Genomic DNA, 20,214 nt, shown 5'->3' with positions numbered 1-20,214 from the left:
AATGACATGATCACATACTTTTTTCCCCCCACAGAACCTGGCCTCATTCAATGCACAGGCTGAGCCTGCTCTGGGAATGAATTAGGCCTGTGTAACTAAACAGGCCATCTTGACCACTTTGATGTTCTTTTAACATAGTTTTGTATGTGTAACTTCCTAGCTGGTTTTAAAAGCAAATTGCCAAACTAAATTCCATCATATGGACAGGTATGTGATTCATCAGCAGGGCTGGCACCTTCAAATCTACTGCACAGACCTCTCCCACTTGAGGTAAGGGAGTATTTGAAAGCAGTAGTAGGTGTTTATCCTCTGGACCAGAACTAAAGAGAGTGGAGCACTTTGCCAGCAGATTGTATAGACTTCAGAAATTATAAATGATTTTCTAAAGCAAAGTAACTAGCTTGGTCCTCTTTACGGCAGATAGTGATTAATTATCACTGAACAGGACGGTGGTGCCTAGGAACCAGTAATCGTGACCTGACTATATTCAATATGGGCAAGCAGAGGACAGTTCCACCCAGTAAGAGATATACCTGGTGCTTCTGTGACGAACTGGGAAAGTTCTTAATGTTTTCTCTGAATACTGTGTTGGTGCCTCAGTGTCCCCATGGCAGTTCTTAAGTATCTGGCAGAGCAAAGGGCCAGTGCACCTAAATGCCTGACACACTGTCTCCTAGCAACTGATGGCCTGGGCCCCTCCTCTGCAAAGGTGCCAGCTGAAGGTGTTGGAGACAAAGGGATCAGGTGACCTCCTGGCCCGGGAAAGGGGCTGAGCAGAGAGGAGGGGCTGGGAGGGGTTGTTAGTCTGGAGCTGGCTGGGGTCAAGGGTGGAGGGCAGACCTGGGGGTCTGGCTCACTGCCCCCCAGAATGGACCCAGCCGAGGGGTCCGGTTCGCTGTACCTACAAGCTCTGTTTTAGACCCTGTTCCTGTCATCGAATAAACCTCTGTTTTACTGGCTGGCTAAGAGTCACGTCTGACTGCAAAGTGGGGGTGCAGGACCCGGTGGCTTCCCCAGGACCCCGCTGGGGTGGACTCGCTGTGGGAAGCACACGGAGGGGCAGAGGATGCTGAATGCTCCAAGGAGAGACCCAGGAGGTGAAGACGTGTGAGCTTCTTGCCCTGAACAAGTCTGCTCCAAGGGAGAGGAGGCTCCCCAAAGTCCTGCCTGGCTTGGTGGGGAGCAGTTCCGGAGCATCGCCCGGGGACTCCGTGACAGCTTCAAAATGAGTAACTTCCCAAAGCTGAGGTAAATTACAAGCAAAATTGATCAGGAGGAAAAGCGTAGGTGGGAAAATGTGAATGAAGATTGGAAGCTCTTTAAGAAGGGTTGATTAGATGGCCCAAAAAAACTCGACCACTCCACAGTCAAGAAAGAGGACAACTCTGGATAAAAACCCATCCTGGTTCAGTGAGAAAGTGAAGGCAGCAATTAGAAATAAAACTTTATAACAAAGGAAAAACATAAATAACAATCAATACAAGTGAGGTGATATGAAGTGTAGAAAATATAGAAGTGAAGCTAAAGACATCAGGGAAAAATGAATGGCTGGGAGGCCTAAGGACAATAAAAAGTTGTAAGCATATTGGGAGCATAAGAAATCTTAACAATGGAATAGGCACATTACTCTGTGGAGATGGCAAATTGTTAATAATAATACAGAAAAGGCAGAAGCATTCAATAAATATTTTCTGTCTATATTTGGAAACAAGCAGAATGTACTTTCTTGACACAGGGATGATGAAGCACTTAGGACGATGTTAAACAGCATCTATTACTTTTTAAGTTGGCACACATGGCTAACTTGAAACCAAAGGTCCTAAAAGCTGATGAGGAGTTATCTGGCCAAAAGATGTTAATTTTAATAAATCTTTCAATACTGGAGTGCTTATCTATCCAAAGTCGAACAGCTTCAACAGGAGAAATTGAAGGTATCCTATATCAGAATATCCCATAGCTCTGTGGTTTGGGCGTACATCTCAGAGGGAAGAGATCAAATCCTTTCTCCCCCTCAGGCAGAGGGGGGAATTGAACTTGGCTCTCACACATCCTAGGACAGTGCACTAAATACTAGGCTGCCTAAAAGTTATGAAGGAGGCACGTCCTCCTCCTGCCAGATTTTGAATAAAGCCCATGCTGGTAGGCACCCACCGGATGAAGCTCTGCAGGCAAGATAGGCTTATGTTAGCCCCATCTTCTCCCACTTTGCAAATCACATTGGGGCTTAGGTGGGAGATAGGTGGGTGTCTGCATGCTTAGAAGGAGGCAGCAGTGCACATGCCCAGAGGCAGACACTTAGGCACCCCGGGAACTGTTATAGCTGGTGTCAGGGTGACCAGATGTCCCAATTTTATAGAGACAGTCCTGATTTTTGGATCTTTTTCTTATATAGGTTCCTATTACCCCCCACCCCCTGTCTCGATTTTTCACACTTGCTGTCTGGTCACCCTAGCTGGTGTTTAGGGGTTGAGTGAGTTTAGGTGCCTACAAGGTTAGGTGGCAACCAAGTGCGGGTTTTGTGGATCACAGTGGGGCATAAAACAGGGATCACGGTCCTATTTGTTGGGCTATTGAATATGTGGAGGTGGAGAATCTTTTCCCTTATCCTTAGTTTTGTGAATGGCACCTAAATCCCCTTGTTTACCTATCCCAAAAATATCAAAACATTTTATTTTGATAATGTCAAAAATAGCTGATATTTCTGAAACATCTTTTTGGATCAGTTGAATGCATGTCTCCTACATCCCAGCTGAGAGCTCTACCTGCAAGCTTTTGGCTGTTTGACGGGAATGTGGGGAGGTGTCTTAGTCTATCCTACCGAAGCTGTTCTGTTTTGTGTGACATACCTGAATACAAATTGGGCCAGAGAGAGAGAGAGACTGCATTAGGGCACTCGCTTGTTGGGGGACACACACCTGAGAGCCAGTCCTCGCACCAAGGACTATTTAATTATTTGTCCAAAGTGGAGCCATTGCAACAGGTGAGATGGAGAGAGATCCACACTGGAATAGCCAATAGGCTGGTAGTTAGGAGTGGAGAGACCTACATTCAAGCCCCTAGAGTGGGGGGTTGAGCCTGGGTCTCCTACCTCTCAGCTGAGTGCCCCACGGCTGAATTACCCAATAGCCAGACTAAGCACATGCTTAGGGCACCAGCAAAGCAGGGGGCACCAAAAAAATGAGATTTAAAAAAAAATTGGTATTTGATCTTTCAAAAAAAGCATTGAAGTCGTCATCATGGGAAAAATCTGAACTTTGTTAGACTTCCTTACACTCCACTACACACTCTTTCCCCTTATTTCTGTTCTCTTTTTATTATTTATCCCCATGTAAACCAGGGGGGCATCCTACTAACGTAGATCGAAAAAATGCGAGGAAATCAGAGACTGTAACTGATCATCCTACTCCTGGTGATAAAACAGACATTGTTCTAGAAGGTGTGAATGTGTCAGAGACTGAACCTGCTCATGCTGTAAATAATAGGAGAAAAGATCCTGGTATTTGGGTTGATTTCAGTACCGATGATGTAGCTTGCTGGATAGATCATGGACCAAATGACTGTCAACACCACACTGGGCCATTTGAGAAATCACGTCGGACTTCTACCAATGGCAAACAAACAAGATATTGTCCGCAAAAAATATTCAGTAGCAACAAGTGCAATTCTGGAGTCCTACTCAAAGATTGTGGATGCATTAGAAAGTATAGCTGAAGACCAATCACGAAAGGGAGAAACTATATGAGAGGCAGAAAACATTGCAAACAAGATGCAAGAACTAGAGTTTGTATTCATGATGACCATGTGGAATGAAATTTTACAACACTTTTACCACACAAGTCAAGCTCTCCAAGAAAAAGATTTGGATTTGAAAACATGTGCAGACTTCTGTCAATCATTAGCACGCTTTGAGGAATGATTTCGAAAGATCTGAAGACATATCAAAAGATATCTTGCCTGAAACTAACTACAAAGAAGCCCAGTCCCTCAAGCGAATCAGGAAAAAACAACCAAATGATAGCAGTGCGACAGAAAAAGCATTGAATCCTAGAGACAAATTTCGCGTATCTACTTACTATGCTATAATTAATACACTTGAAGCTCATATGAAGAGGAGAAGTGAAGTGTACAAAGAAGTATCAAGTAGGTTTTCTTTTCTTAACGATATGGACTTATCTGCCCAACAATATTCACAAGGTTCCCAAAAGCTAGTTGACTCATACCCTGTTGACTTGAACGTGAATCTCTGTGGAGAAGTACAGCAGTTCCACTGTTATATACGCACCAAGTTTAACGAAACAGGAAAAATGAAATTCAGTCACAATGATCTTCATGACACAATACTGAAAGGCGGAATACAATGTGTATTTCCAAATGTAGAGATCGCACTACGTATTTTTCTAACATTGATTATGACTAACTGCTCCGCAGAACGCTCTTTTTCTCAGCTGAAAGGAATAAAAAACCCTCAGAGAACAACAATGTGTCAGGACAGACTTGATTCACTTTCCTTATTGTGTATGGAAGGGCACATGCTTTGTTGAGTCAGCTTCGATGAACTTATCAATTCTGCAGCCAGAAAATCTAGAAAGAAGCTATTTTAATTTCAGCATACCTGTAAGTTTTGTGTCATTGTGAAAAATAAAATTTTATTTTATGGTATAGTATTGTTTTTATTTTGAATTTCATATGGGGGAGCACCATAATCTTTTCAGTGCTTAGGGCCTCTAAAAGTCTTAATCCGACCCTGGTAGTGCCTGAACCATTGGGAGGGGAGGAAAAGTGCTGCTTCTGTGTTGTGAATCTAGCCCTTCATTTCCTTTGCTTTAAAGGACTGAAACAAATTTTTTCTGACTTTTCCAAAAATTCTGAAAAGTTTTGGTTTGGGTTGAACCTATTTTCTTCTTCTTCCCCAGTTTTTTGGAACTGCCAGCAAACTAAAGAAAGCTTGTGTTTCTTCTCCACAGAAGTTGGTCCAATACAAGGTATTACCTCCCCAAACCTTGTCTCCCTAGCAAACCAAAACATCAGGCATTTGCCCAGCTCCAGTGAGGGCTCCTTTGAAGTGTGAGGGGGCTTTTCTTTTATCCAGCATGTGACGAAGTGGGGGGTTTTCTTGGGGTTTTCTGTGTTTTCCAGGGTTTCGCATGCACAGGGGGTGGGACTCAATGTCCCTGGGTGTTACTGGTTTAAGGAGGTGAGGGGAGAGGGAGTTTGTTGTTACAGAGGACCGGAGAGGGACTCAGGACCCCAGCTCAGGAGACACAACCAGTTCTGGCCAGTGGGAGGACAAATGGCTGTAGAAAGAGGACCCCAGTGACCTGACCAGCCGGTTCCAGCCAGAGGAGAGCTGCGAGGAGAGGAGACCCAGGCCTTCCTGTTTACGACCCTGTTTACCTGGAAAGAAGACAATAGACAGAGGCGGGGCTTGAGGCCGGGGATATCAGAGGCCCAGCTGGGAAGTAGGGGGGCTTGGGGGCTGGCGAGGGGAAGCAGGCAGAGCCCACCTGGATGCAGGGAGACTGGGATGTGCTGTTATTGTGAGAGACCAGGCCTGAGGCCCTGAGAGTTTCCTGTGCTGTGTTCAACTCTCAACAAACCCTCCTGTTTTACGCTGGCTGAGAGTCACTCCAGTCTAGAGAACAGGGTTCACCCCTTTGGGGGTGAAGAGGCCCAGGGAGTTCAGAGTGCGTGGACTCCTGGAGGGGGCCCAAGGCAGAGACAGATGTGCTAAGGCTCAGAGAGGTGCAGCTCCAGGAGGTGGAGGGGCCTGACCCCGAGAGAGAGTGAACCCCCGAGAAGGGCTGTCTCACTGAAAGGGGCAACCCCCATGGACCGCACAGGGCCAAGAGTGGGCACGATCTGTGAGTCCGTGACACAGCATGAAAGAGGGGACTGGAGAGCTGATAAGGCAAAGAGCTCTGTGTCTCGATCAGAATCTGGCCCAGGTCTGCAGTGACTAAAGTTTATTGCCCTCTGCAAGGGCTTGGACTATTGCATGACACCATGACCTAGAGGAGTCAGCACAATGCTTGGAATCAGCATGTCCCAAGTCCTAATCTTGGCTTGGTCACCGATTTGCTGTGTGACTGGAGAAAGTCCCCTCACCTCTCTACTTCCACTTCCCTCTCTGCTCCGTGAGAATAAACAGCAACTGGACTGGTGGATCTTAATTTATTAATATTCCTGTCTTTCCCCCTATCTAATGTAACCATGACTCTTCAGATGACGGTTACTAAGATGGGGTCTCTATCACACCTTGTCACAGCGGATAACGCACAGTGGCTGTTGGGGCACGGGGATAATCTGGGAGGACAGTTAAGGGAACATGTTATTTATGGATCTACAAAATGGTTCACTCTGAGCTGGATAGCTGGCCAGGTGAATCGTTTATCCAAACTAGCTTGTCCACACCTACTGAGTATCTCAACACTGCTAGCCCAAATCTGTTGTAGGTTACCAATGAAATGAGTTTGCTGGTCAGTTGAGCTCCTAGTGGTTCTTTGTGAATGCTGACGGGTATGCAGAGGCCCAAGACTAACAGCAGGGGGTGCTCTGGGTTAAAGATGTGCCACATTTACAGAGCTGGAATAGCAAGGAGGGCTGCAGGTTGGATTTGAGGGGTCTCAGCAGAGCTGGAGGGTGAGCCCTGCACTGGGGTAGGATTGAGTGGTCTCAGCGGAGCTGCCAGGGGAGCCCCAGCCTGGAAGAGAAGGGCGCTGAGGGCAGGATTGCGGGGTATCAGCAGAGCTGGGAGGGGAGCCCCAGGCTGGAATAGCGAGGGGCTGAGGGCAGGATTGTGGAGTATCAGCAGAACTGGGAGGGGGCGCCTGGAATAGCGGGGGGCTGCGGGTCCGGTTTGTGGGGTATCACTGAACACATTTTGCAGAGCTCCTGCCACCTGAACTAGAGCAGCCCCTGCTAACCAGCTGGGCGCTCCGGAGTGCAGGGGAGCCGGGCACCAGCGTGCCCTGGCCAGGCTGCTCGCCCTTTCCCCGGGGGAGGTGGCACCCTGGCCCGCGCCCCTGCGCGGGCGCCTTTCCCAGCCTGTGCCGGGCTCCTGCGCGGACGGGTCGCCGGGGGCCGCTCCCTGGGCCCTGTCCCTCGCCAGGAGCTTGGGTGGGCAGCGCTGCCTCCTTTCTCCGGAGCCGTGACATCAGCCCCTCGGGGCGGAGTGCAAAGAGCCCGGCCCCCGCGCCTGCAGTGTGTGTGTATGGGGGGGGAATGGTGCCCCGGGACACGCCTTCTGCTGGGAAGAACAAAACCCAGCCCCCAGCGGAGCCCAGCCCGGGAGCGCAGCGCCGAGCGCAGAGCTAAGGAGAGCCCAGCCCAGCAGCAGGTACGTGCCTTCGGGGCAGCTGCTCCCAGGGCCGGGGGGCAGGGGAGCCCGAATTCTACCCCAGGCTGGCCGGAGCCTCCATGGGCTTCTGCTGCAGGGTCACGCGTGGACTCCCTCGCGTGCAGCGTCCCCAGCCCCACGCGGCGCGTCGTGACTGTAGCTCCTATCCGGGCAGACCCAGACCCGCTCTGCCCCGGGGCTTTCCCACACCAGGGCCCGGAGCTCGCGTCAAAGGAGTCGCGCTCCGGACCATATTAGCATGAAAGCCAATTGCCTGAGTCAGAAAGGATCTGGCCGGTTTCCTCTTGCCCTGGCTCTGTTATTACGCGGGGGCTGTGCTGCCCGGGGATGTGTTAAGGGGCAGCGGGTCTGGTTTATCTCGGAGTCCCTGAGCTCTCTTGGTCCCCGGTCATCAAACTTTCAACTGCTCCCAGCTACGAAGCCAGCCGCACCCCTGGCACCGAGTTCGGAGCAACTGCAACTAAAGCTGGCTCGGAGGTGCCGAATTCAGAGCAGGGTTTCAGGGCTGCTCCCTTCTGCCTCCCAACTCCCCAAAACCTTTAGGGGAGTCATCCCAGTGCAGGGCTCTGCTGCTGCCGGACCAGCCCTGGGATGAGCTGCCTAATGCTGGGGTTGTAGACACCTCCCACTCCCCAAAGCTGGGGTGTTTGGAATAGAGGTTCAGAGCTGGGGACCAGCTAAGAGGGTCTCCTCTGGGTTCAGGCTGCAAATCCCCAGGCTGACTGGGCCAGGGCTTTGTTTCAGGTCCGGGTTTTTGAAGGTCCCTTTGGGTTGTAACCTGTGCTATCAAATATCAGCCCTGTCAGGGCTACACAGAGCTGCCTCAGAAGTTCTGCTAATCAATTGTATTTCAAGGCTGTGACATTGTACATCCTCAATCTCCTCCCCAGATGTCCCTGTTCCTGGCTCTGGCAGGCAGGTAGAATCTTGCCACTGTTAAGAGGAGTTGTTCAGTCATGTAATGTAAAGCTGCATGCGTCTCAGCCTCAGCCCTAACATCAGCTTGTTACAATGGAATCCCATCACCCCTCCCAGCAGCTGGCATGCGCAAAGACTCCCCCACACCTGCTGGGGCAGCATGTTAGTCCTGTGCCCTGATTTCCATAGCAGGAGAGGAGCTGGCCTATGCCACCGCAAGTGCCAGGCAATGCCCTGGGCTGCGTTTAGGCTTGACGATTGCAATCTACCTCTCTGAGCTTCCAGGCTGCCTCCATTGTACCCATGGCATGGCAGGAACCCTCTGAACAGAGTGGTAGTGCTGTGACACTGAGAGACGCTTGGATGAGGATGGAGTAGCCATCATGCTATACTTCTTGGTGAGTTTAGTACCCTTGGAAATGAAGGGTTCATGATGCTGGATTGGAGCTGCATGTGGTGGGATCTTGTCCGGTACAGGCTTCATCTGCATGCATATAGCTCTATGAATGCTCCTCAGTCCTGAGTTCTAGCACCTCTTGCTATTTCAGTCTTGCATCCATGTTAGCTCTGCCAGTGGCCCTCAAGCCTGACCTGCAATGGCAGTAGTCTCACATCTTCCTGCAGCCCTGTCAGTGCCCCACAATGCTGACCCCCCACTCCCTTCCCCCAAATCACCTATTCTTCCAGACCTGGGCCATATCATGTGATGGGGTTTTGATGCAGAGTCCACAGTGAATGTTTACTGAGACCTCCCCAACTCATTTCACCCGTGACCAAAGTCTGGAAATGAGCTTGGTCTTCACACCAGCTCTTTCCAGTGTTTAGTTTCTTTGAGCATGAGCGGCACCAACCCTGGTGGATAAAGGCATGGGCCCAAGTTCTGATCTCTGTGACTGTGGGGAATCCTACAGCCGTGTTTTCTGAAATATTTTAAGGAAAATGTGTGAGGCCTGGGGGAAAATAAGACTGGACACAAGGTGTACGTTTTTAACGGTGAGAGTCTTTAACTCTTGGAACACGTTACCCAGGGTCGTGATGGATTCTCCATCACTGACAATTTTTAAATCAAGGCTGGATGTTTTTCTAAAAGATCAGCTCTAGGAATTACTGTGGGGCTGTTCTCCGGCCTGTGTTACCCAGGAGGTCAGATGAGGTGATCACAATGGTCCCTTCTGGCCTAGAAACCTAGGAATCTCTGAACTTTTAAACAAGAAAAGCAGGCTGACATCATCCTGCTCAGTGAATTTCCTGCCACGAGGGAAGCGGAAATGTATGTGCGCTCTGTACCCCGGAAGAGAGGTTGTGTGTGTGATTATATCTGATGGGGAAACCAAGCCTATAGCTCCTGGAGTTCAAAATTGCGAGTTTCAATGAAGCAGCAAAGAGAACTTCCCTAGTGCCCTTCATTTGGGCCTCTCAAGGCATTTTGCTATCACTAGTTAGAATCCACTCAGAGGTAGGTAACAATTTGTATTTCCATTTTGCAGATGGTTGTGAGGGAGGGGAACTGAAGCTCTGAGCAGAGGGGACTTGCCTGAGATCAGTGGCAGGGCTTGGCATGCAACCCAGGAGTCCTGTTTCCTAACTGCCCTGCTCTAACTTCCCATTTCAGTCTGGGTAAACTTTGCACTCCTTTAAACTTCAAGGACTACATCCTCAGTTGGTGTAAATCAGTGTACTGGTCTCTTCCCTGAAATAACTAGAGTTGCACCAGTTTATACCAGCTGAGGATGTGGCCCAAATAAAGGAGCTTCGGCCTGGTGTTAAAGCAAGAAATCCAGATAGGCATTGTTTGCACAAATTAAGAGCAGAGATTGTGCGGGGAGGGGGTATTGACCAGAACTGGGCAACAGAGCCGTCCCTTGGGTAAGGTGTGTCATAACCTTATTCCCAGATTTGGATCCAAAATATGGGGGTTAGCATGAAAACCTCCAAGCTTAGTTACCAGCTTGGACCTGGTACTTGCTGCCACCACCCAAAAAATTAGAGTGTTTTGGGGCACTCTGGTCCCTCTGAAAAACCTTCCCTGGGGACCCCAAGACCCAAATCCCTTGAGTCTCACAACAAAGGGAAATAATCCTTTTTCCCTTCCCCCCTCCAGGTGCTCCTGGAGAGATACACAGACACAAGCTCTGTGAAACTACACAGAGTGACTCCCCCTCTCCGTTCCCAATCCTGGAAACCAAAAGCACTTTCCTATTCCCCCAGAGGGAATGCAAAATCAGGCTAGCAAATCCAACACACAGATCTCCCCTGCTTTTTTCCTCCCACCAATTCCCTGGTGAGTACAGACTCAATTTCCCTGAAGTAAAGAAAAAACTCCAACAGGTCTTAAAAGAAAGCTTTATATAAAAAGAAAGAAAAATACATACAAATGGTCTCTCTGTATTAAGATGATACAATACAGGGTCAATTGCTTAAAAGAAATATTGAATAAACAGCCTTATTCAAAAAGAATACAAATCAAAGCACTCCAGCACTTATATTCATGCAAATACCAAAGAAAAGAAACCATATAACTTACTATCTGATCTCTTTGTCCTTACACTTAGAAACAGAAGACTAGAAAGTAGAAACTACTTCTCCAAAGCTCAGAGAAAGCAGGCAGACAGACCAAAGACTCAGACACTAAATTCCCTCCACCCAGAGTTGAAAAAATCCGGTTTCCTGATTCGTCCTCTGGTCAGGTGCTTCAGGTGAAAGAGACATTAACCCTTAGCTATCTGTTTATGACAAGGTGAATCGGAGCAACCGCTCCGGGCCCCACACTTCGGGGGGCCCTGCAGGCTGGTGCAATTGGCTAGTGTGGTCAGTCCCGGAAGAGATGAATCTGTCACTTCCACCCCACGCCTGCCACCCCCCTAAGGATGGCCCTCCTGGGCAAGGTACACTAGACACTTACTATCTGGTGTAAACCATTTTGCTGGAGGTTAGCTCAAAACATGAGGGTCAAGGGCCAGTGAGCCAAAACCTTGATGAGAAAGCCAGCACTGGGATACCAGGGAGAGGGAAGGTGTTGAGGTTGCTACTAGGTGCTGTCCCTGGCACCATCCTGTGTCTTTGGCTACTAGATGTCTGATGCGTGGACACCTCTTCCCCTCACGCAGAGCTTTGGAGAGGGGGTGCCTTGGCTTCTCTCTCCCATTCCTGGTGGCTGCAAGGTCTGGCTTGTGGGATCCACCTTCCCATGAATAGCCTGGAGCCTGCAGCTGCTCAGAGCTTGGCAAAGGTAGTACCAAGATACTCCTCCCTCTGCCCTCTGTGCATGCTGTTACAGAGACTTGGTATGAACTGCATGTGTGGCTTGTCTCCCTGCTTGGTAGGGTGGGGGTTCTTCTGTGGGGTTTTGTGCCTCTCCCAGCTAGAACCCCAGTGCATCTCAGAGCATCTGTCCCGAATTCTGCCTTAGAACTGGGGATGTCTGCTTCAGGATTCCATCTCCTGGGGAGGGCAAAGCAGCCCATAGAGCCTAGGATCTGACTCTGTTCTCAAAAGGTACCTGGTATGGGCTAAATTACTTGCATTAAATAGGGCTGGTCAGAAAATGAGGGATCAGGGGAAATTCCCTGCAGGAAAACCTGGCTTTTTGCTGAAAAACAAATAGCTTCTTTCTTGATTCTGCCCCCCCCACCCCCCGGACCCCCAGCCTGGATTTTCCATGGAGAGCACACACTTTCCATCAAACTGCTCACTTAGTAGATACTCCAGTTTTTCCACCCAAACTGGATTTGGATGGAAAACTTGCAGCCAGCAGCCCTCTTGTGGAATGCCTGGGGATCCTTGCGATCTCTGTGGCTGCAATACCTCATTTCTTAGGAATTTCACTGCCCTTTAGCACTAATGAATGGCCATGTATGGTAACCTGTCTAGAGCACACTGGTCTGGTGTTTACAGGGCCGGCTCTTTCCCTTTTGTAGCGGAGCAGGCTCAGGGACATTGGCTTGTCCCCCCTGGTAGCAGCAGAGGGCTTGGCCTGGTCTCTAGTGGAAATTCTCTGCCTGTCTCAAAGCCACTCAAGAATATGGCCTGACTGAGTCTGCCTGGGTTCGGGGAAGTTCTCCACTTGGAAGGTCAGGTCGGTGTGCACTGGCAAGCTCTGTGTGCGGATCCTGTGCTAGCCACGGGCTGCTGTTAGTCTCTCACTTCCATGGACCCTAACTCATCCCATTTATAACTCATCCTGTACTGACTCCCTTGCTCCGAGCCAAAACCCACGAAAAGGCCTCACACAGTGAGTGCTGCTCTCTTCGGCTACACTGATTTGGTCCCAGATTGCTTTGGTCATCATGCCACGAGGCTTGAGACCTGATTCTCTTTTCTCTCACACCAGTCTGACATGCATGTATCTCTGCTAACTTAATGAGGTTACTCCTGATTTGCACCGAGTGAGTGAGGGTTGGCCCCAGGTCTCTTTTGGAACCTCTACTTTAGCAAATGTCTTCCTTCTATGGGGGCTAATTCCCAGCTGACCTGTTCCTTGTGCAGTCACTTCCACCGGTGCACAACTGATGAAAATTGCTACCAAATCAGAGTGACAGTGTGCTACACCCACTTCACACTCGATCTGCACAGATGGAAGTGACATATGGTAGGAGAGAGTTGGGCTCTCCTGGCTAAACTGCCAAAATAACTCAGAACTCTGGGTGCAAAGAACCCCTGAAAAGCTGGTCCCAGTGGTAGGTGGTAAGGCCTCAGAAATCTGTCCCTGTGGCTTTCCTTAGTGGATTGGATATATCTTTGCAAAGTGATTCTCCTTTTCTTTCCTGCCCAGATGTCTAACCTCTCCAGGCCCCTTGGAGTTGCATCTCCTGACATTTACTTATCCTCTGCAAATCTCGTTAGCGTGCTGTTTACTTCCAGTAATCAGGAAGACTTTAAATCAGACCCCAGTCCCTGAGGTCCCTCTCTAGATCCCTCTCCCACAGTTCCAGACTCTGTCACTAGTTTCAAGGCCACGTGAGAGTTCTCCTGGACAGGGCCGCCCAGAGGCTTCAGGGGGCCTGGGGCAAAACAATTTTTAGGGCCCTTTCCATAAAAAAAAGTTGCAATACTATAGAATACTATATTCTCATGAGGGCCCCTGTGGGGCCCGGGGCAAATTGCCTCACTTGCCCCCCACCCTCCACGGGTAGCCCTGCTTCTGGACAAATAAGTGTGAATTAACTTTACAGGCGGGATTTCATGCCACACTGTTCAATGCTCTACAGCAATCCAAGTGCATTAAATCTGCCCTTCTCCTCTGCTAAATAACCTTTTAGTATAGCTAAAATTAATTGGCATCTAACCTTTTTTCCCCAGTAGCTGTCTCCTCATCTCTAAATCCAAGGCAATTGTTGTATAAATCATGCTCACCCATTATGGAGTGTAGAGGATGGACAGAACATCCGTGAATAGTTTGACACTGGAATGGTGGAGAGGCGCACAGGGAGCTACTTTCTGCAGTGACACCTTAGTGATCTTCAGAGGTGCTTATGAGGCCGGATTCTTATCTGCAGCTGTGTGTAGCCTGAGGGAGGGGAAATGGGATGGAGCTACACAGCCCTCATGCATGTTCTAAAGATCTGGCCCAAGCCATGCGGGGCCAGACTTGTTAAAGAGCATGGGGCCAAATTTCCAAGTACTCAGAGCCCCTGATTGGGGCCAGGTGCTCAGCACCCAGCACACCGAACTCTGTTGAAAATCTGGCCCTGTGTCACCCACCCTGATCCTGGCCACTGTAGACTTGTTTCAAAATCACCCAGAGCAGGCACTGAGCAAGGTCAAGCAACTGTTGGTCTCCTGAGGGAGAAGAGCAGTGAGTGTGGTGGGGTAACAGGTCAGGATGACCTCTTTCCCTTCAGAGAAGTAATGCTCAGATTTTCATACCCCTCAGCCTCGTGGTGAAATTCCCCCACAGCCTGATCAGACCTGCCGTGGTTTCTGTCTGAAAGGTGGAAAAACCCATGAAACTTTTACAAGTGAAACTCCAGGGAGAGCTTGTAAAACTGGTGTTTTCAGATTGGTTCAACTATACTGGGATAAATAAAGCAATACAACCCCATAGGTGAATGCAGTTATACCAGTGTAAAAGTGCCTTTTACGGGTATGGCTTACTCCCATGTGAGAAGGTCAGGCTTGACAAAGCCCTGTCTGGGATGATTTAGTTGGGGATTGGTCCTGCTTTGAGCAGGGGGTTGGACTAAATGACCTCCTGAGGCCCCTTCCAACCCTGAGATTCTATGATTCCCACAAGGAGGAAATGCATTCCTTCTGAACACTATTTATATTGCATCTGAAAAGAAAACGGGGGCGGGGGGGTTATATAAGGTGTCTAAGACAAGGTTATGGTTTGCTGGTTATAATTATGGTGTCAATACGAGTGTATCATTTTTGTAGTTGAAGTTATGAATATTGGCTCTATACGGTCTTGTGCTATGCTTCTGGGTGACATCCCAGACAAGCTGGCGTTAGCTCTGCCTAGCCTGCTTGATGGCCCATTAAGGATCATCAGCTATACAATTGACCCATTGAGAGAAGGCAGATATGCCTTGAGACTCAGCAAAGTATGCAGGAACGTGCCCATGTGACTCCGGACTCCATTTTGCTGTAATTTTCCACAGTAAGTACAAAGAAGTGTTCTTACACGTGGAAAAGACTATAAAAGGCTGACGCCTCAGCTCCATCTTGTCTTCAATCCTGCTTCTTATCTCTGGAAGGACTTTGCTACAAATGGAAGCTCTACACAAAGGACTGATGACCCATCCCAGCTGGGGATATACTCCAGAGATTTGATTTGAATCTGCAGTTTATTCTGTCACTGCTACAAGCCTGAACCAACAACTTTGCCATTACTATATGTAATTGATTCCATTTAACCAATTCCAACTCTCATCTATATCTTTTTCTTTTTATGAATAAACCTTTAGATTTTAGATTCTAAAGAATTGGCAACAGCGTGATTTGTGGGTAAGATCTGATTTGTATATTGACCTGGGTCTGGGGCTTGAGTCTTTGGGATCGAGAGAATCCTTTTTTTTCTTTACTAGGGTATTGGTTTTCATAACCATTTGTCCCCATAACGAGTGGCACTGTTGGTGATACTGGGAAACTGGAGTGTCTAAGGGAATTGCTTGTGTGACTTGTGGTTAGCCAGTAGGGTGAGACCAAAGTCTTCTTTGTCTGGCTGGTTTGGTTTGCCTTAGAGGTGGAAAAACCCCAGCCTTGGGCTGTAACTGCCATTTTAAGCAATTTGTTCTGAATTGGCACTCTCAGTCGGGTCCTGCCAGAACCGCATCATTACACTTGCCCACCAACAACTGGGGTCTGTTGGCCTTACGCTAGTCTAGTCACTTAAACCCAACTTTTCACAGGTGATCACTAACACGTGCATCCCTCATTTTCTGGATGCCTGGCTTGATATCCTGGGGTCTGATTTGCAGAAGTGCTGAGCACTTACAGCTGTGATTGAATCACTGGGAGCTGGGTTTTGAATATATCAGTGCTGTATGATGCTAAGCACTCTGAAAAATCAGGTCCTAGGCATCTCTGATTGGGCATCCAGATTTAGTGGATACTTTTGACCGTAATCTGTCTGTGCCTCCGTTTTTCCATCTGTAAAGCGAGGATAATACTCCCTCATCTCACAGGGATGCTATGAAAATAAATAAGTTTGTGAATCACTCAGATACTATCGTAAGAAAGGCCATGAGGAAATTAATAATTTTGCCTTCAGAGCAGCGTTTGGCTAGTGTGCAGGGCATAAAGCATCGGCCACACATGAACAATAAGGAGAAAATAAAACATTGAATAACTGCTCATTAAGTGAGCGCTCTTCATATTTCAGCCTCTTCCTGTCCTAGGCCCAGTCTCTGACCTTTGCCTTTGTTTAAATATTGGAAAGCTTCCATCGTGTCTCTGAATTGTTTTTCAGTGTTGGCCTTGTGTGGTTACAAACTTTTGTTAACTTGGAAGCCAGACTTCATCCACTGAGCCTGTGACAGTGTCAGCCTGAAATCTGCCAGTTCCAACTAAAACCACTGAAAGTGTAGTTCCTCTCTGTAGAGTCCCTTCTTATATAAAATTCATGCTGCGCTTTGATCAGACCCCTGGTGCCCTGTGCAGATTTCATCATACTTGCGGGAGTAGCTGGATACAAATGTGGACGCAGGCAGATCCTCAGCTAGTGTCAATTGAAACTAATGGAGCTACGCTAACTGCCAGAAGTGGAGGACCAGAGCTACAATCTTCCTGAGAACTCAGCCAAGTGGGAAACAGGTGCATCAATTCTCCTCTTTCAGTTAAACTAACCATGAGGCTGCTGGCTGGCAGCTTTTAACAGCCACCATATGTTGTAGGATTGCTAGGTGTCAATTGCTCACCGAGGTTCCGATGATGCACTGCACACCAACATGTCTAAGTCTGGGATACATGCACCTGAAGTTCTCATCTATAGTTATATTTTCACTGTCTGGACAAATGCAAAGACCTGGGCAGAATATTCCCCCGTTTTCTTTTCAGATGCAATATAAATAGTGTTCAGAAGGAATGCATTCCCTCTTGTGGGAATCATAGAATCATAGAATCTCAGGGTTGGACGGGACCTCAGGAGGTCATCTAGTCCAACCTTCTGCTCAAAGCAGGACCAATCCCCAACTAAATCATCCCAGCCTGGGCTTTGTCAAACCTGACCTTAAAAATCTCTAAGGAAGGAGATTCCACCCTCTCCCTAGGTAACCCATTCCAGTGCTTCACCACCCTCCTAGTGAAAAAGTTTTTCCTAATATCCATCCTAAACCTCCCCCACTGCAACTTGAGACCATTACTACTTGTTCTGTCATCTGCTACCGCTGAGAACTGTCTAGATCCATCTTCTTTGGAACCGCCTTTCAGGTAGTTGAAAGCAGCTATCAAATCCCCCGTCATTCTTCTCTTCTGCAGACTAAACAAACCCAGTTCTCTCAGCCTCTCCTCATAAGTCATGTGCCCCAGCCCCCTAATCATGTTTGTTGCCCTCTGCTGGACTATTTCCAATTTTCCACATCCTTCTTGTAGTGTGGGGCCCAAAACTGGACACAGTACTCCAGATGAGGCCTCACCAATGCCAAATAGAGGGAATGATCACCGTCCTTTGATCTGCTGGCAATGCTCCTGCTTATACAGGATATTAAGGTTCAACAGATCAAGACTTCTTAAATGATAGCTCACAAGGCAAACTTTGTACAAAACACATCGTAATCGTATGATAGTGGTGAATATAGGGGTTTCAAGGCACTACTTTGAGGTATGGAGTGTCACACTCCTGCAGACCGATTTAATCTGTGGCTAAGTGCTTGAATCACTTATTTAGATTGCTGTTTGGGTTGCATTCCAGGGGGCGTTGGCACAAGCGGTTACAGTTTCTTATCAGGTCCCAGTCTACCTTTCATATCAGTTGTCTTTATGGCATGATCACTGATTTGATCTCAGCTAATGCTAAAGAGCTGGAATAGGGACTTAAGTTGTCATTGTGGCTACATTTCGGTGATGATGGCATTGAAAATGTCTCTCCTGCAGGATTGTCAGGTGAATCAATGTTCTGCTTCAATGGTAGTGTTTCATTCAGTGGCACGGTTGTTCTTGGAGAATTCAAAGAACCAGATTCTCTGCCCTCTGAGCATGAGTTCTCTCAATCTTATCACTAATATGGACTGTGTTAGCTCTCCTCAAGTAGAAGTGGAATTATTTTTTTTCACTCCATCCATTTGGTTGCTTGATTCCTTCAACTTCATCGATGTGTGAACTGTTGGGATGTGCTAATGCCCATTTCCCATGCTGATCTGCAGCTTTCATACTTACTGTGGCTAGAGTAAGACATCACCTAGTGAATTCAAAATTTGAAGATTGGGATAAGATGAACTCAGCAGCTTTACACAGAACTATGTTCTAAGATGCCTGGCGCAGCTTTGAGAAAATGCTAGATTCTGACAAACTTCCCTTCCTCAAATAGCTCACAACTGCACAGATTCCCTTCTCCAGAATCCTGTGACAGCCGATTGCTACCATTAACAATGCTCCTCTCCCCACTCGCCAACGAGACATGATCAAAGTATCTGCTGAGCAAGTGGAATAAAGAAAGTAGATTGGAGAGCTTCTCTCCTCACCATCTTGTAACACACAAAGGGGATGTGCAATGAAACTGAAAGGTGGCAAACTCAAAACCCTCCAAAAAAAATAACCCTTTTCAAACACACAACGTGTGACTTAGACTGTGGAACTCATTGCCACAGGATGTCACTGAGGTCAAGAATTTAGCATTGACTGTTATAACTGTGGATATAAATCTCTGATCCCTCTTCTGAGTCTTGTGAACAAACTCTAAAGGGCTACAAAAACCTCATGGTTTAATCCAGTAATTTATTAGCAGGGGTTAGGATGATGCCTTAATGGGAGAGCAGATTATCTCACATCTGTCTACAGGGACGAGGGGGTTGCACCTTCCTTTGAAGCATCTGGTACTGGCAACTGTCAGATGGGACACGGGACTACGCTGGCCAGACCCCTGATCTGGTCTGGTCTTTCCTATGTTCATTGACTACACTCTGTCCCTCTCCTTGACTCTCCTGCCCTCCTATCTTCACTGAACCCTTAGAATAGCGCTCTTGCTGCTTTCTGATCCCTGGTTTTCCCCACTCAGTGTTCAAGCTCTCGTGTGTGAGTTGTGGACTGAGCGTGCGTGTGGTTGGGGGGAGGAGGACATAGTTCAATCTATCAGAAGACTTCTCTCCACTAGCGGTCCCACAAGCCCCTATTTCTGTGAGGTAAACTGAGGCTGCTTTGTTTATTGGGGAATCTATTTATACCCTGTTCACTGCTGAAATCTCTTGTGGTAGACTTGCTAGGAGACCCCAAACCATGCGCAACCTCTCTTAGGCCGCATCTGCACCATTAAACCTGTCAGATAACTGGGGTCAAACAGGGCTTATCCCAACCCCCCTCCGACAACTGCTCCGGAAAAAAGCTGTTCCAGTGAGGGGGTGTCACGGAGTCCCCAAGCGACGCTCTGGAACTGCTTCCCACAAAACCAGTCAGGACTTTGGGGAGCCACCTCTCCCTTGGAGCAGACTGTCTTCAGGGCAAGAAGCTCACATGGCTTCACTTTCCTGGGTCTGACCTTGGAGCATTCAGCATCCTCTGCCCCTCCGTGCGCTTCCCACAGCGAGTCCACCCTGGCAGGGTCCTGGGGAAGCCAGAGGGTCCTGCACGCACACCCACTTCACTTCACAGTCAGACGTGACTCTTAGCCAGTCAGTAAACAGAGGTTTATTATATGACAGGAACATGGTCTAAAACAGAGTTTGTAGGTACAGAGAACCGGACCCCTCAGCTGGGTCCATTCTGGGGCCCAGTGAGGCAGACAACCCCATCTGCACTCACCTCCTGTCCCCAGCCAGCTCCTAGCTGAAACCCCCTCCAGCTCCTCCTTTCTGGCCTTTGTCTATTTCCCGGGCCAGGAGGTCACCCGATCTCTTTGTTCTCCCACACCTTTAGCATCCCCTTGCAGGGGGGAAGGGCCTGGGCCATTAGTTGCCACGGAGACAAAATGCCAGCCAGAAACCAAGGCATTCACACAGTATTCAGAGGAAACATTAAGAACAGCCCCACTTCGTCACAGGGGGACAATTGGTTGGATTCAGTGCCGGCTGTAGCAAATCCTGCTAGACAGCTTGGTACTAAACTTGGTTGCAGCTGCCTCTGGGGTTGAACAGAGCACACGCTGGAACACTGAACAACAGATATGTGTATCTGTCTGAAAGTACAGAGTAGCCTTTGGCTGGCTGGTTACTAGAGATGGAATTTGCCTAGGAGTAGTGGGGGAGAGGGGACGGACTGAGGGGTAGGAGGTGATGGGTCTCTCTGTCCCTTCTGAGCCAGGGGAGGCTGGTATCTGACATAAGAGGGTGAGCAAATGCTTAAGATTGTAC

The 20,214-nt window shown here is 48.3% G+C and overlaps 1 protein-coding gene across 2 annotated transcripts in view; it reads left to right on the top strand.

The window, feature by feature from the left end:
* The first annotated feature begins 7,219 nt into the window (after positions 1-7,219).
* The window catches only part of CSRP1 (cysteine and glycine rich protein 1), a 28,008-nt gene continuing 15,013 nt past the window's right edge, over positions 7,220-20,214 (top strand). The window contains exon 1 of one of the 2 annotated variants that reach the window (XM_050956470.1): positions 7,220-7,336. The gene's annotated coding sequence lies outside the window, so the exon portion shown is untranslated. Of the gene's footprint in view, positions 7,337-8,584; positions 8,674-20,214 lie in introns of those variants that run through there. The other variant, XM_050956471.1, reaches the window with a different exon arrangement.

Source organism: Gopherus flavomarginatus, chromosome 5 (genome assembly GCF_025201925.1).
Source record: "Gopherus flavomarginatus isolate rGopFla2 chromosome 5, rGopFla2.mat.asm, whole genome shotgun sequence".
Classification (NCBI taxonomy): domain Eukaryota; kingdom Metazoa; phylum Chordata; order Testudines; family Testudinidae; genus Gopherus; species Gopherus flavomarginatus.
Note: the sequence above shows the minus strand (reverse complement) of the source record. Positions and strands in the feature narration are given on the sequence as shown.